This window comes from Mustela nigripes, chromosome 1, assembly GCF_022355385.1.
Source record: "Mustela nigripes isolate SB6536 chromosome 1, MUSNIG.SB6536, whole genome shotgun sequence".
NCBI classification, from domain to species: Eukaryota; Metazoa; Chordata; class Mammalia; order Carnivora; family Mustelidae; genus Mustela; species Mustela nigripes.
Genome location: NC_081557.1, coordinates 183,796,169 through 183,811,573, shown reverse-complemented (window position 1 = coordinate 183,811,573; position 15,405 = coordinate 183,796,169). Strand labels below are relative to the sequence as shown.

Below are 15,405 nucleotides of genomic sequence, written 5' to 3'. Positions count from 1 at the left end.
AAAAATTAAAAATAGAATTACTTATGATCCAGTAATCCCACTACAGGGTATGTGCCCAAAGAACACAAAGACACTGATTCAAAAAGATACATGCACTACTATGCATATGCACTATTGTTTGTAATAGCCGAATTACAAAGTGTCCCATTGATTGATGAATGGATAAACACACACACACACACACACACACACACACACACACACACACACAGAGGAATATTATTCAGCCCTAAAAAAGAATGAATCTTGCCATTTGCAACAACATGGATGGCTATACGGGCTATAATGCTAAGTGAAGTAAGTCAGAGAAAAACAAACACCATATGATCTTACTATATGGGGAATTTAAGAAACAAAACAAATGAACAACAAAGAGACAAACCAAAAAAAAAAAAAAAAAGACTTTTAATAAAGATAACTGATAGTTACCAGAGGGAAATGGATGGGAGGATGGGTGAAACAGGTGAAGGAGGTTAAGAGTTCATTTATCATGATGAGCACTGAGTAATGTATAGAATGGACGAATCACTATATTGTACACCTGAAATAAATATAACACTGTATGTTAACTATACTGGAATTAAAATAAAATTAAAAACTAAAAAGCAAATAAATAATAAAACTGGTAAAAAATTTAAAAAACAATAACTACGTAGTGTAAATGTTATAAAATGTAAAATTTTTAAACAAATACAGGTATAGAATATAGTCAGGTTGTAGCACATCTTGATAATACATGAGAAATGGACATACTGTAGGATAAAACATAAGGTATTTGGAGGAACAGGAAGCCCTGCATTGCAATACTACCTTTATGACTTATTAGTTCTTGAACGATGGCAAGTCATTCAATCTCTCTGAATATCAATTTCTTGATCTTCAAAATATAAACAGAAATATTACTTTGCAGGCTCATTAGAATTACAGATGATATATGCGTGCTCAATTAAAAGTGGTAATAATTGTTATCAGCTATATTTCTGGATTTTTTGATTCCCTGCATGTATTCAATTTTGTATTTTTTCTTTCAATATAATACCAAAGGAAAAAATCCTATAATTAAATGCATAAGCCCTATGTTAATATATTCATATCTATATAGATAGATTTATAATATTCAATATACACATTATACCTTTGTTTGGACTACATTTTTACTTCTTTGTTTTCCATGAAGAAAATTTTTGTTGCTTATGAGAACATTTGGCTTTTCTCATGGGACGTAGGTTTAGGTCACAAATATGAATGTGAGATACCAAGATACAGAGACTTGGCTACAAAACACTCTTCTTCTGGGGCACCTGGGTGGCTCAGTGGGTAACAGCCTCTGCCTTCGGCTCAGGTCATGATACCAGGGTCCTGCGATCCAGGCCCGCATCAGGCTCTCTGCTCGGCAGGGAACCTGCTTTCCCCCTCTCTCTCTGCCTGCCTCTCTGCCTACTTGTGATCTCTGTCTGTCAAATAAATAAATAAATCGTTAAAGAAAAAAAGCAAAACAAAACCATTCTTCTTCTTACCTATTCTGCAAACTGTGTAGGCAGAAAAATCAACTATCACCAAAATATGCTCATGAGTATAACTAAAAGAAAGAAGTTTTATGAGAAATTATTTTTAATTATTTTAATCATGATTAAATGTGCACCTACATTACATCCACAAGGCTATCGGAGTAGTTAACATAGCTTTGATCTTAGTGTGCATTTTTCTGTTCAATAAATATATTACTGAACTACCCAAAACATCTTTTACTAAATATTTATCACTCCCAAGAAAAAACTACGTAAACAGTATATTACTGGTGATAAAATGAGGAGGTAAAAACGTAAGAAATATTAGTTTTCTCAATGAAGGACAGAGAAAAAGTTAAAAAGACATACAAATTACCTCAGCAAATTATCATTTCAAATCAGCAAAATTAGAGCAGACATAAAAAAAGCTGGTATTTTCCAAATGCACTGATACAGTTAATAAGAATATGTAAGGCAGGTCTCCTTCATACTAACTGCTTACTATGAGTTCTAAGCACTTGGATAAATCAGTAAACAAAATCCTTGCCCTTATAAAGCCTATGTGGGGAGACACAAAAATAAACGCTATAAATAAGTAAACTGTGTGGTAATAAATCTATAGAAAAAAACCCTGAGTAATATAAAAGGGGATCTTCAGAAGAAAGAGAAAAGAAGCTGGAGAATCAGATAATTAATATTGTCACTGCCCAAGAGATGCAGCATTATTGTCGGTTCAGATAAAAGAGATCTGTCTTACAAGCATTTCCCAGTCTTACAATTTCTAGCATTTTTTAACCTATGTTGTAACTATTAATAAAAAAGAAAGTCAAACATTTTTGTAGGACATGTTTGTTTTTGCCTCTCCCTCACCTAGCACACTGCTTGGCACATAACAGGTGCTCAATGAATATCTGATGGCTGACTCATTCTAAGACAACTAACAAACAGTTTATCTGAATAGTACTGATCCAAAATTTAGTTCAAGGGCTGGCAAACTTTTTCCCATAGGGCAAGATAGTAAACATTTTTATCTTATTGACTAAATAGTCTATGCAACAATAGGCATGGCTATGTTTCAATAAAACTTTATAAAAATAAGCAGAGAGCTCAGAAGTTTTCTATTCTCTGCTTAGTTTATTCTGTACCTAATTGCTTTAAATCTTGTTAGATTTTCCTAGATATATAAAAGTAAATTTATTCCTTACTTGCTAATGCTTACTTTCCCAATTCTAATCAACTAAATCAAAAAACAAAACATAACTTCAACAATAACAATATGCACAAACTCCAGTTCTCCTTCCTTCTCTCCTTTCCCTCCTTTCCTTTCTCCCTTTTTGATTTTTAAGTGAAAATTCATAACCGCACTTAAAGTGTGAATAAAGCTACTTCACTGCCTGACGGTATACCATAGTTTTTACGAGAACACATACACAGAGGTCTACCAGTCATCTAATACAACGCAAATATCAGAGATTGAATTCAAATTTATAAATACAAAGCAAAAGCTGATCAGAATATTAAATATACAATCAAGTCAAAGACATTAAATCTAACACAGAACTTAAGAATTTATTTAGTTTTGTGGTTTAAAGTATAAGTTCTAAATTAAACTGCCTGGATTGTTAAACTGTCAGCTCAACTGAATCAGGCTGTTTACTAAATCTTTCTAAGTAAATGTTCCTCAGCAGTAATGACCTACGACTACCTCACAGGATACTACTTTTAATAAAATATGAGCCTTCTACTTGGCCTCTGAAAAAACACACCTATATTTCACCAAGAGGGAACAACAAGTATATCATTAAGCCTGAAAATATGGAGTTAATGAGGAACTCCTAAATACCCAAAAGTATCCTAAATGTGCTTCTCAAACATTAATAGTTTTCTTTACCTTTCTACTTTGATAAAATATACTATCCCTTGCTTTTATCTTATTACATCAAATATTCTTTTTTTGCTACTTTAATTAAAAAAAAAAAAGAAGCTTCAGAATCAAGATTTCCAAAAGACACTAGTGTTAATAATTGGCTTAGCATTTTTTCTATAACAAAACACACTTCTGAGTAAGTCTGTCATCAAACATGTAAGCCCCAGGCCATAGATGTTACCAGCTCCGTAGACTGAAAAGCTGCTAAAAGGTAGACACTATTACTTGATATGCAACATAATGATCCAAAGCACTTGTCTGGTTCACCTGCACTGTCCCTTCCAGGAGACAGAAGTAGAATCTAGCACAGGAAGGAAGAAGGGAAGGAGGGAAGGAAGGGATAAAAATATATTTTCATAATTCTAGCTATACTTTATTACAGTAAGAACCAGATTAAAAACTGTCCTTAATATATGCATAACTGACTTTTGTTACTGAGAATAACTTCTCTAAAAGATTTATTTGTAAAATCTCTAGTTTGCCAGCCAAATTCTCTAAGAATCTTTCTAGCACTAAAATTCTACCTCCTTCTGTACTGAAAGCTGGGTAGCAACACTTGAAAGCAAAATCTTTGCTGGGGTAGTTCTGAGTCTGCTAAGGCAGTGAGAAAGAGAGGTCTGCCTAAAGGGGTTATCAAAAGACAAGCAAAGGAGAGAAAGAGCTGAAAATGCAAAATGCTTTACCTCCAAGTAAAGAGAAACTGTTGCTGAAGCAGAGCTGACATTTTCCTCTGCATTTGCAATTAACAAGTTTTTTTTTTTTTCTAGTGTGTTTAATGGTCAGGTTTTGAGGTAGGCTTTATATACTGTAAAATTCACCACATTTAGTTTTATAGTTAGAAGGGTTCTGACAAACATATATAGTCCTATAATCACCACCACAACAAAAATGTAGAATATTCCCATCACCCCCAAAAGTTTCTTCATGGCACTTTGTGGTCAATCCCTACCCCCAAGTCCTGGATCTGACTTCTGTCCCTGTGGCCTTGCCTTTTCCAGACTGTCACATAAACAGAACCAGTCAGTATACTCTTGAACCTTTTGTGTTTGGCTTCTTTCACCTAGCATAATGCTTCCATCTTATTGCATATACCAGAAATGTGTTTCTTTTTTTATGGCTAAGTGGTACTTCATTGTATGAGCAAAGCAGAACTTCTTTATCCATTTATCAGTTGATAAACATTTGGGGCTGTTTAGTGATAATGAATATAACTGCTATAAACATTTGCCTAGAGGTCTTTGTGTAGACAAAAGTTTTCATTTCTTTCGGACAAATACCTAGAAGTGGAATCGCTATATATTAAGGTAAATGTATATTTAACTATACAGGGAATTTTTTTTAATTATAAAAGATTGATAATTTCACTTAAAATTAAAAAAAAAAAAAAGATACTACACTGGCTGATGGTATACACAGTTTTTACCAGAGAGAACATACATAGCACTACTAATATTACACAATTTATTGAGCTAAGGAATACATTGGTGTTGTATAAAATACATATGCTTATATTTGATTAGAATCAATTAGAGATCATAAGCAAATCACTCACACACTGGATGCCCAGTATATACCTAATGACAGCTAGTCCCTCTCCACTGTTCAACTTTCCCTTTTCTCAATGTTCCTACCTCACCCCAACTCAAACTTACACAAACCTACACTTAATATTAAATCACTATTTGTTAAATAAATTATATACAGTAGGACACACACACACATACACACAAATTTCAACTATTATTTTTTAAAACAAAGCCAATTCCACTCATTTCCTTAAGTCACTCATCCTCTGGACAGAGGAGGGGAAGCCTCCCACAGATGCTGCACTCAGAAAACATTTCAGGTAAGTATCACCATCTTGTGTCCAGACAGAGTAACTGCAATACCAAATTCACTGAGACCAACACATACATGGTTTTAAAAGACCAGATCTAAGATCCAGTTTTTCCAAATCTATGGTGAATGTACATGCCAGTATAATACTGCAAACAAGGTTAGACTGTGCATGTTTTATGATAATACTTCAAAACCTGCCTGTATTTCATATTTGATGATACATATCCTAAAAAAAAGAACTGAATTTTCTTTATTACGTACTTGATACTTTTGCACACCCCTTCCAAAGTGCACACGCACACACACGCGTGCACGTGCACACACACACACACACACACATACACAATGAATAGAATTCCAGGCATCAAACTGGCACATTATTGTTAATACTCACTATGCACTTTAAAAATAATCACCAAATTAGCCCTTCTACAAATAATCTTAAAATACTGAATACAGAGCTTCCGATTTAGTTCTTGGCTACACTGAACATCAAATATGAGATCCTAGGAGCATTAAGAATACATGGGAAGAAGCTTTTTCAAATTTAAATAATCAACTTTAAATAATCATATGTTTAGACATTTCTGTTCTAACTCAAAATTATTTTTACATTCATTTTAAGTTTTCAAAAACAGAGTATTAAATAGACCAAAACATTACAGATACTGTAAAACTGATCAGACATCTGTGAAAGGAGAAAATATGCAGCTCAACAAGTTTTCTTTTTCTAAGAGTAATAAATTTTCAGTGAAAACGTTAAGGTGTTCTTCAACTGTCAACCGAAATTTTTATTACACAACAACAGCCTTAAGGCTGATTTATGGCTTTCCCCCCTATTCTGACAATCAAGTGGTTAAAAAGAAGTCATTTCGCACACCTGGATAATATTTGCTTACTTTTATAACATGTTTGCAGAAAAGAACTTTTCAGCAACATGAAAGTTTGGGGAGGTGACACCTGAAAAAGCCTAAAAAAAAAAAAACCTCAGAAATGTGTTTGGTAAATAGCATGCTTTTATGTAGCATTTGGAAAATCTATTATTAACTATCTCTAAGTCACAACATAAGAGAATTTGGGGACATTAATGACATACCCTGGATTATCTACCACATTTTGACAGGTACAGAAATAGAGGTCCAGAGAGGATGAATAATTTCAAAGGATATAGTTTGTTAGCAACAGAGCTAGAATGAGAAACAAAGATCCCCAAATCTGTATCTGTCTGCCTCATTTCTCCCATTGTTCATTTCTCAGGTTCAATTTCAGGTCTTTCTATCACAGTCTACATATAACATTCTAGTCCTTAACATCTTTGCCATCTACATATGCTAATCTCCTTTTCCCCTAGACTCATTTCTACAGTTAAACTGCTTACATGATGCAGAAGCCCTTCTCCAATGCTATGCATACTCCAAAAACTCAATCAGAAATGCTAAGTATTGGGAAGGCCCGTGCCCAAGGCACTATAAATAAAAAGGTCAAATAAGAAAATTATACAACTCCTCGTACAATAAAATATCTGTAGTATCACAAACTCATGAAACTACCTATAAAAGTGGAAGTGATGAGGACACTAACTACCTATTTCAGCACTGTTTTAAAGCTAAAAAAATACTTTCATAATAATTTCAAAAATAATTTCATTTCTAAATTTCATTGAATATAATTTAAGTCTTATCTTGTCTATTTCCATTGGAGAAAACAAAGTATTTCAGAGTATGTATTCTTAAGGTAAATTAGGTGAATTTTACTTTCTTAAATTACATAGGTTAAACTATCTTTCAAAAAGTCAGAAAGCTACAGAAATTCTTCTTGATAATTAAGATATATAATGCCTCTGCTATTAATACCTATAAGACACACATAGGGAATGGCAGAAACAGAATCCCACACTTGACAAATTAGAAAGATCGGATGTAATTTGATGAATTTAGCAAGAATTAATTCCTCTACTTCTAAGGCCTAAAGCCCTAGCAGCTGGCTAGCAGAAACTATTGGGAAACCACTTGGACTTAAGGAAAAACAAATCTCTGGGAAGCATATAAAAAGTAGGAATAGCTCGGAGGAGCTGTACTTGAAGGAAGATCTCTAGATCTGATCGCACTATGGCTCAACTTCTAAGACTTAAATCAAATTAATAACACAAGCCCAAGGCGGGGAAGCTATAACTTAGCAGAAGACTCTGAGGAAACACGGGCTTTTGGTTTTGTTTTTGTTTTGTTCTTGATGACTTTAAATTCAACAGCAGTCCACAGCTGGCAAATAATCTAACACAATCCTGGAATGCATTAGCAGAAGACATGATATTCAGACTGAAGGCATTAAGTGTCTTACTAAACTCTGTACTGATCTGACTACAACTGACTACAACAGTATATTCATCTGTGGATGCCGTAATTTCAGAGAGAAAGGAACAAATGAACAACAGTTCAGAGGGGGTAAAAAAAGGATAAGAATGCCAAAGACGAAATAAAACAAGATGTCAAGCCTGGAGAAGAGAAGACTAGTTGGTGAGACGGAATGTAAGACACATAACAGTTTTCAAAAATAAAGAAGAACCATATTAGAAGAAAGATTAAAAACTGTACTTGTGGCTGGTATGTTGAAGCTTTGGGGAGACACACAGCAACTGGTTCAGTAGAACAACAAAATTCCTAAAAATAATCTGAGACAAAGATGGAGTGGTCTATTTCATGAGATAATAATCTCCTCTCTCCCATCAGTTTGGAGAGTAAGCAAATGACGGAGAAGTGGAGGGTAGAAATTTTACAATGAGAGGGGAGGATTAATATATCAGAAGGATAACTAGACTATCAAAGCCTTCCAAGTTCACTCCAATCTTGAAAAAATTAGTTTCTTTCACAACTTGGGTATCAAGGGCAATATGTACTGTGTTATTTATACTTTCTCTAACAGAAGATTAAATCTACTCCTATTTGCATATGAAAATAAAATATTATTCACCAAACATCTAAATATAGAATCTTAATTTCTCAAAATTTAAATATCTCAGCCTGAAAATTCCTGTGATAATACTAAAATGGGCATTCAACTCACAGTTATAAAAAACTAAAAAACCAATAAAACTTTAAGATTCAAGTGCCATTAAGAAACACATTATCTGGGGCACCTGGGTGGCTCAGTGGGTTAAGGCCTCTACCTTTGGCTCTGCTCATGATCCCAGTGTTCTGGGATCAAGCCCCGCATCGGGCTCTCCGCTCCTCGGGGAGCCTGCTACCTCTTTTCTCTCTGCCTGCCTTTCTCCCTACTTGTGATCTCTGTCTGTCAAATAAATAAATAAAATATTTAAACAAACAAACAAAAAGAAATACATTATCCATACAATTAAAAAACTATACTTCTAGATTTATGGATTTTGTTGAGTAATTCAACTGAAAAGAATAATGATTTAGTCCAAAAAGATATATTTTAAAATATTAAAAGAACTTTTGAGATGGAATGTACTTGAAAGAACAATAAGATAATACAACCTTCCTATTATTTATTTTAAGCCGTTAATGAAATACATATGTTTTTAAAGGTTTTATTTATTATTTATTTAAGAAAGAGTGGGGGAGAGGGAGAATGAGCAGGGAGAGGGAGAAACAGATCCCAGTTGAAAGCGAGCCTGACACAGGGACAAATCCCAGGACCCTGGGATCATGACCTGAGCCAAAGGCAGACCTGAACCATGACCAACTGGGACACCCAAGCACCCCAGAAAATTAATGCAATATATTTAAACAATCTTTAGAAAGATACCGTGGCTCATGTATGGACACCACATATTAAGAGATATTACTAAACTTCTAAAAGCCTACAAGGATAGATCAATGGTCAGTGAATTTGTTCCATAAAGATCCAAATGGTAAATAAGTTAGGCTTTATGGGCCATAAATACTGTGTGATACTGTAACTACAGTACAAGTGAAGTCATAGACAATACATTAACGAATTAGGGTGACCATGTTCCACTAAAGTTTTACATATTGAAATTTGGATTTCATCTCATTTTTACATCTCACAAAATTATTTTTCTTTCTCATATTTTTCAACCATTTAAATATACAAAAACCATTCTTAGATCATGAGACGTACAAAATCAAGTGATTGGCCAGTCTGCTGACCGCCAGGATAAACAGACTCTACCTAATTAGCATCTAAATGAGGTATGACATATATACATACAACTTCTGACTTGCTTCTCTCTTGCTTCTTCTGACTTGCTTTTCCCAATCGTCCATTCCCAAAACTGAAACCCTTACAGAAGCTACCATAATAGATACGGTGAAAACACTTAAAGCTTTAAAACAAACAAACACACAAACACCTATCACTAATGATAAAGCCACTTCTGAGAGTCCTGTAAAATGAAGGTAAAGCTAAAATTGGAAGGTGAATTTGGAGGAGGCCTCGCAGGCCTGACCACATTACAGCTCACCTTATAATCCACCAAGACTCTCCACATCATTTTGATAAACAATATTAAGGATTATAAACATCCTTTCCTAAAATACAAGAAAGTAAAGAATTATAATATTTAAAATTTTAATGTCTGTTAGGTCAAGCAGCTTTTTAGTTCCAACTTAGCTGAGAATAGCAATATTAAAAAGAATGGCACTTGCAACTAGGAAAGGTAAGGAGAAAAGCCATCTGTAAACATATCTGTACTCTTTATTCTATAGGTATTTTTGAAACTCAATTCACTTGAAAATTGGGAGACACATATGTTTTTCTTCTCACTTGCCAACATTTCTAAATATGCTAATTAAGTTTTCCCAATGTTACAAAGATATCCATAAAACCAACTTTTAATTTGCAATACTTAAGAAATAAAAATATTATGTCATATTTAACTCTTCAAGCACATTTCCTCTACTGGAAAATTAATGCCAGTTTATAATATCCATGAGCTAAACATATGAAGTTAGAAAATGATTCCGAACCCTGAATTATTCAATATTTCTATATAACTTCCAAAGTTTTCGTCAATTGAACAATCTTCTCCATAGATGACTCAGCAGAATTTTCAAAATTTTACAGATTTACTATTATAAGAAAACTACATTTATAGGCTATATACTTTATAGTAGTAATAATAATATACTAGGCATCAGTACTAAAAGTAACCAAGTGACTAAATGAAAAAATATTCATAAAACTAAACTATTTTGAGGTTTGAGGTTTTTTTAATGTCTGATAAAGAAGACATGACCATTTCTTAATATCTAACACAAGTGCTTGAAATGCCATGGATTGGACATTATATTCTTCTAAAGGGGCCACATAAACAAGAGCCTAATAAGGAACAATATAAACTCCTATAGTTTAGACTCTTTGTTATTTGGGCATCAATAAAAATTCAGTTGTTTTCTAAAAAGTCTCTTGTTGCTGAGGAAATCCAGACCATCATCCATCTAAAGACAATGTGTCAACTTGACATTATATACAATCTCATTAATCTTCATCTATCCTTCACATCTTGTCATTCTTATGGAAAATGGACACTTGGGAATATGACTTTTCTTCCCTCACTTAGCAGCTGGAGGAGAGAGTTAAGTCATAAAAAGTCTATGGAGACTTCAGGATACCACCAGGAACCACAAGCAATCACTTTACTTAGCCTAGTGTGCTACATCACATCTAACGTATTTGACATGTAACTATGACATAGCAGGAAAGAGAATAATGTGATTACTGAGCTGTGTGTCTTACTTCCTTTAGCTGAATCACCAGAATCCCCAAGAAACTCCAGCTCTAGTTTCCCCAAGCTACATGAAACTGAGATATTGTCCATAAAAGGCACTAAATACACACAATATAAGGGTCACATAATGATGTCAATTTCACTCCGGCAGTCCAAGAATTCTCACCCTTTTAACATACTAACTTAAGGTCACCATGACACAGAAGTTGTGGCTTAAAAGACAATAGGATGGTAAAGTATGCCAGCTAATTTACAAGGCCAAACACCTTAATTAAATTTAGCACAAGTTAGACCAAATGTATAATTTCTCTGGCACTAGGACAGTCTTTTTTAAGCTAAAAAAAAAAAATCCCTCTACCTTTTAGCAGCACATGAAATTTACTTTAATTCTTCTGTTACCCACTCTTCCTATTATAGTTTCCTCCAGACAAGGCAGGTGGTAGAAACTGTCTATTCATTTCATAACAAGAAGTTTTTTCATTTTTATATTATCTCTTAAGACTGTTTTGTTTCTACCAGGACAGACCTTCAGGACATACTTTGAACGTGTTATAATCATACATGCACTGAAACTTTTTTTATAGTACTATTAAATGATATACAAATAATGCTCTAAAATAGTTCTTCAAAGGAAAAAGTCTGCAAAGAAAAATGACTTTTGATGTAGTATGTATCATATGAGCAGTAACAAAGGTATAATTAAGAATAAAATCCATATTCCACACAAATACGGTATTCTACCTGAAATAGAAAAGAATTAACTTTTTTATTTTTTTTTACAAAAATCACTGATTACTTAAAGTGTTTTTTGTTTGTTTGTTTGTTCTTTGCACTATTACAGAATACAATATGCAGAACGTTTAGACTCTGTTGTAATGTACTAAATTCAAAGTTGTACTTGAAAGCACAGCACATCAATTGATGATCTTGAAACCATTCTTATACCACTTAAAAATGCTTTTTCCCATTTACCAATTTTATGTTTTGCTCTCAGGAATAACTTTATTATTTAATCCTTTACAAATTAAACATTGTAAATTTTGAAAAATTTGAATACTAAATTAAAAACACTTAGATCCCCCTGACCTAGTGGAAATAAGTCCAGTTAGCAAATACTTTTGATATCTTTTTTTTTCTTTTTAAGATTCTACTTATTTATTTGAGAGACAGAGATCACAAATAGATGGAGAGGCAGGCAGAGAGAGAGAGGAAGCATGCTTCCTGCTGAGCAGAGAGCCAGATGTGGGGCTCAATCCCAGGATCCAGAGATCATGACCCAAGCCAAAGGCAGAGGCTTAACCCACTGAGCCACTCAGGTACCCCAATACTTTCGATATCTTGATTTAAATGTTTTCATCCAAAGTTAGCTGGTTAAAAAAAGTTGGATTTCTAGTATTCAAAAACTAATCAAAGTATGTGTGTAAATGCATATGTACATATACATATAAACATACAAGCATACATATAAGTATGCTATATACATACTATATGTTTGTATAGGTTTATACTTCTCTCTGAAACATCTTAAAGAGGTCAATAAATGAAGGTGTTAACAATTAATATTGATACTTAAAACAGTTACTTTGCACAATTACATGTTTTTAGAACTGATGAATTCAAGGTAACATTTTATAAAGGATTAAAAAAAACATGGCTAGAAGTTCGGCAAGCTATTTCCCAAACTTCAATTTCTGAAACTGTGTGATGATGAAGACTCATGAGTTACTGTTTTGAAATACAACATTTGCCTTCCTAAGGCAAATTATTATCATCAGGCAAGAAACACAAAAACAATGCAAAATCCTTGAAATGTAAAAAAACAAAAACAAAAACAAAAAACCACTTCCATCCCTTCAATTTTCTGTCTTTGGAGACAACTTCTGCCCCAAATCCAGTTAAGTATTTTCTCCAAGAGATCCCAATATCTTCAGACTAAACTATCCCAAAGAGAATGAAAATTCTCTACCATTACCTTGGGGGTTTTGAATTTAGAAAGCGGAGTAAAAAAAAAAAAAAAAAAAAGGCCCCAGACCTTGCAGCGGCCCAAGAGTAACTTCTAATCTCTAGGTTTATCTTTAAAATTTCTAAAGGTCTTTTGTACCAGGTGTTGGTTAAAAAAAAAAAAACTAGGATAGGGACGCCTGAGTGGCTCAGTTGGTTAAGCAGCTGCCTTCGGCTCAGGTCATGATCCCAGAGTCCTGGGATTGAGTCCCACATCAAGCTCCTTGATCAGCAGAAGCAGAAGCAGGGAGCCTGCTTCTCCCTCTGCCTCCCTCTGCCCCTGCCTGCCTCTCTGTCTGCCAGTGCTCTCTCTGACAAATAAATAAAATCTTAAAAAAAAAAAAACTAGGATAAATTAGATCTACTGTAAAACACAACAGTTAGGGATCAATTTAGGTCTTACAGGGGGAAAAGTAAGCAAAACAGATTATAAATTAACAATTCCACCATATTAAGTAACAAACTTACAAAGTGTCACATATATAAAGAACACGAAAAAATTGTAACTTTTACAAAAGGAGTTTAAATCTATTTATCGTTTTCTATTTTAAGAAAGATTATATGTATAATTTGAAGAAAGATATATGTGGACAGGGCAAGGCAAAGAAATGTTGCATCTGAGAAAACAAGCAGATTCCACAAAACAAGAACATTTCAGAGGAACTGGTTCATAGCCAATTATATGACAGGCAAGGAAGAAGGAAAAGCTGGTCTCTGAGAAAGTCAGAAGTTGTTCTTAGTACTTGGAACAGAATTCAGATAGGAGAAGGGGGAAAACGCTGAAGAGCACTCTGGTAGGAAGACTTCTAGTACAGTCACAAGATTTTGGTCCTCTAGACGGCTAGTACTTTCTCCCAGTTATTCAATCAAATGCTACTTTAGGTGCTACTGTGAGGGGCTTTTGCAAATGTAATTAATTAAGGTCCTGAATCTACTGACTTGAAGGTGGAGAGATTTTCCTTTGTTGGGCCTAACCTGATCAGATGAGACTAAAAGACTGAGCTTTTCTGGCAATAGAAGCTTAAAGCATAAGAGGAATAAAATGTGATTTCTTTTATTTATTTATTTATTTATTTACTTATTTTTATTTCATTACAAAGACACCAGTTTTCACTGCAGTCTTTGAAGATGGAAGAGGCCATGTGGATAGTCTCTAGGAGATACAGTAGCTCCCGCTGACAGCCAATAAAAAAATTTAGTCCTTTGGCCTGTCCCATTCATGTGAGATTAGAAAAGGAATACCAGCTCCTGACAACAATATAGTCCTGCCAACACTTTGTTTTCAGCCTGTAGTGAGACTCTAGAACAGACAACTCTGTCATGCCATTCCCAGATTTTGACCGACCTACAGAAATACTAATAAATGGGTGTTGTGTAGAACTGCTAAATTTGAGGTAATCTGTAACACAGAAAAAGACAACTAACAAAACCACCAATCAGGCTGAATCGTATAGCCTGATTTAGATGAACCCAGAGAAGTTTACTGTAAACCCAAAAGTCCTATTTCAAGAAACAGAGTATGTGAAGACATACTCTATTAAGAAATCCAAGAAGACAACTATTAGATTAGGCATTGTAGAGAATGAAACCAAAGAAAGTTTAGAGCTCATTAGCCATGGGGTAACCAGTAGAAAATGTCATAAAAATACAATGTATTCTTACCAAGAGAAAAAATTTTTTTCTGTATTCAGCACTTCTATTTGTGAAACTGAAAGGTGGGGTTAGGTAATCTCTAGGGCTCTTTTAGTACTTTCTATGATACTTGTTAAAATGAAGTCCTACTTTTTTTTTTTTCTCCATAGACATCAGAGGTATCTGAGCATGGACCCAGATCATATAAAGTGCTCAGAACACACCTATCTTCTTAAAAAATACTATAGCAAAAAGGGAAAAATTTATTAAAGTCCAAAGCTTTCTCACCTGTATTTGACCCAAAGGTCTTTATCGCATAACAAAATACCCAACTGAATGAAAGCAAAGCTTGCTTTCCACATAATAGCTCCTTTCATAACTCTAAAAGGATCATTTTTTCTAAATCCCATTTTTAAAACTGAAAGTCTGTGTATATGTGCATAGGAAAGGAGGAAGGAGCTCATAAGGTCATATATATGAAATAATGTGAACAGAAAAAAGAAAAAATGGTTCATGCTAAAGGAGAAAATTTTTACTCTTAATTTAAACCTTTGCAAAGAAATTATACACTAGGTATAAATTAGGCATTTAAAATTTAGTGAATTCTCTTTATTAAACTATGACTTAGGGAGAAAAAGTGGTAGCAATAGCTAAAAAGGGTTAATTTTCCAATTGTGCAGCTTAGCTTAATGCTATAGCCTAAGTAATTTCTTAGAAAGCTAAAATCCATTGTCACTCTTATTCTCATCACTCTGAAAGCAACTGCAGGCAAAGAATTCTAAAAAGTT

At 33.9% G+C, this 15,405-nt stretch overlaps 1 protein-coding gene across 1 annotated transcript in view; it reads right to left on the bottom strand.

Annotated features, from left to right (window-relative positions):
* AFG2A (AFG2 AAA ATPase homolog A) overlaps positions 1 to 15,405 on the bottom strand; it is a 327,091-nt gene that overhangs the window by 198,559 nt on the left and 113,127 nt on the right. The window lies entirely within an intron of this gene.